The sequence below is a fragment of the Halichoeres trimaculatus genome, unplaced genomic scaffold, assembly GCF_033239565.1.
Source record: "Halichoeres trimaculatus isolate MK-OKI-2021-1 unplaced genomic scaffold, fHalTri1.1 fHalTri1_scaffold_22, whole genome shotgun sequence".
Lineage (NCBI taxonomy): Eukaryota > Metazoa > Chordata > Actinopteri > Labriformes > Labridae > Halichoeres > Halichoeres trimaculatus.
Genome location: NW_027437200.1, coordinates 2,000,001 through 2,002,500, shown reverse-complemented (window position 1 = coordinate 2,002,500; position 2,500 = coordinate 2,000,001).

The window sequence follows — 2,500 nt, the reverse complement described above, 5'->3', positions numbered from 1 at the left end:
CTGTGTGACCTGCAGTCAGAGAGGATCTCCTGCAGCCTCTTTGGATCAAACCAACTCCAGGGAGAGGGGTGGATGCTTTCCAAGGTTTGAATGTAAAGCATGAGTAGCTGACTTGTTTTGACTTCAAAAAATATCAGAGATGACAGGACTAGACTTAAAAATAAGGGATTAATCTAAAGAAATTACAAGTTGGGAGTTGATCCAGAGACAGGGTTAGAAAGTGGGAGAATCCCTCTTAAATCAGGAGAGTTGTCAGGTCTATCTGACCTGGATCACTCAGCCAGACTCAGGACAGGAGCTGATTCAACATGAGCGAAAACTGAGTGGTCTGTGGGTTAAAACTGGTGTTTTCAGGATGGGCGTAGACAGACACCATTTCAACATCAGAGATGAAAAAGGCAAAAACTGACATGAACATTATGTCCCAGAGCAAAACCTGCTCAAAAACTGAATTCTTTAGCAAAATCAAAGGTTTTTCAAAACAATTAACACAATAATTACTTCCCCTGGTAACTAATCACATGTATGAAGGAGTAATTTAGTTACCAACTTGTTACTTTTTTGGGAAAGTCACAAGTAACTATGACTAATTACTCTTTTAAAGTAATTCCTCAAACACTGGTCACCGTACTGCATAGCTGCAACGCTGCTCTAATCACAGGCACTGATTGCTGTGAATTTTCACAAATACTTTTCGAGATATTTCAGAATTTGTGCGTTTTTTGGTCTCATAGAGATGAATGAGGAATTTTCAAAATTTTCTCCTTTCAGGACATTTTTTCAGCCTGCTTCAAACGCTCCTCATTCAGTCATACATTCAGCTACAAACTCCATTCAAACTTTAAAATATTAAGCTACCTTTTGGCTTCATTCAGTTGGTTTCAAATGTTTCCTAGCATTCATAGTTTCTTCACAATGACCCTTCAAAGGTCATGATGCATTTCAGCTCTTTGAGCCGTTTAACATTGGTGTGTATTGGACGGAATGTTTCGGCTTAGAGCAGGGAGAGGGTGAAACCAAACCTGAAAAATTTCTGGGTAAACTGCTCTTTTGGTCACAATTTTCACTCCACATAGGCATTTTATATATCAAAATGGAGAGAGGCTTGTCCTGCTTCTGACAAAGTGGTTTTTAAAGCAAAAGGATGGAGCACTTTTTCACAAAATGGCTAACTGTCATGAGAAGTTCAAAAAAATCCCCATATACCTCCATGTTAATTCCTGAGGGGTTTTCTCAGAGATCAGTAAAATTTCCCTCATCTATCTATCGCTCTCGTGGGTTCGTTTCTTGACCTTCATGCATGAAATTTAGACGGACAGCTTCCTCTGGGTCTCAGGATTCCTACGGTGTGTTCATTTTTATTCTAGCCCTCACGGTTTTGGCAAGGTGACAGGAGATTCGGACTCTTGCTTTGCCACAAAATCTTCAGAAGATTACAGTAACAAGGGCAAAGTTGTGCACCTGCACCTGCTGCCCTTGACGAGCTGGTCACCGTGGAAACCTTTGATCTCATGCAGCTGTTTATAGTAACTCATCAAAACATTCAGGAACAAAGACAAGCATGTGTGTGTTAATTTATCATTGATCACCAATGCAAAATCTGGCTTCAGATAAGCCTCAGCAGACAGGTTTACATGATTGAACACACACACACACACACACACACACACACACACACACACACACACACACACACACACACACACACACACACACACACACACACACAGGGCAGAAAGTATCACACTTTAACAGCATTTGACTTCCATTTCCCTGAGTCAGCTCCTTATTTTCCTAGATTTTTTTCTTTAAATTTAAATTCCTTCCTTTAATTTCTGAATTGATTCAGCCATTCAAACTTTTAAATCCAATTTTAGATTACACTGATTCATGCTTCATGTTCATTCTTTTTGTCAGAATTGCAAGCACCTTTACACCCTGATTTCAAAGGGAATGTGTTGGGAATAAACAGACTCCACCAGCTCTCTGATGGCAGTTGGTGAACAATGATCACCATGGCAACATCTGGCTTCAGATGGGCCTCTGCCTACAGGCTTACATGGTTAAAAAACTCATACACAGGACACACAGGATTACATTTTAACAGAGTTTAAGATAGCCGACTTACTTTTCCCCTCAGTCAGGTCATTATTTCCATCAATGTTCTTTAAAATTTGATTTATTCCTTTAATTTTTGAATAGACGCAACCATTTTAACTTTAAATTTCTTCATCCATTCCATTTATTTGACCATTCATTTCCTTTCATCCAAGAGTTCATGGCAGGCTAATTCAGCATTCTGCATTAGCAGTTGAGCGCAAGCTTTTACAGGACTTCTTAAAACAATTTTCAGACATATCCTCAGTCATTCATGTTCAGCATTCTACATCAGCAGTTGAGCACAAGCTTTTCAAGACTTCATTCAACCATTTTAAGACAAATCTTCAGTCATTCATGTTCAGCGCTCTGCATTAGCATTTCAGTGCAAGCCTTGCATGAC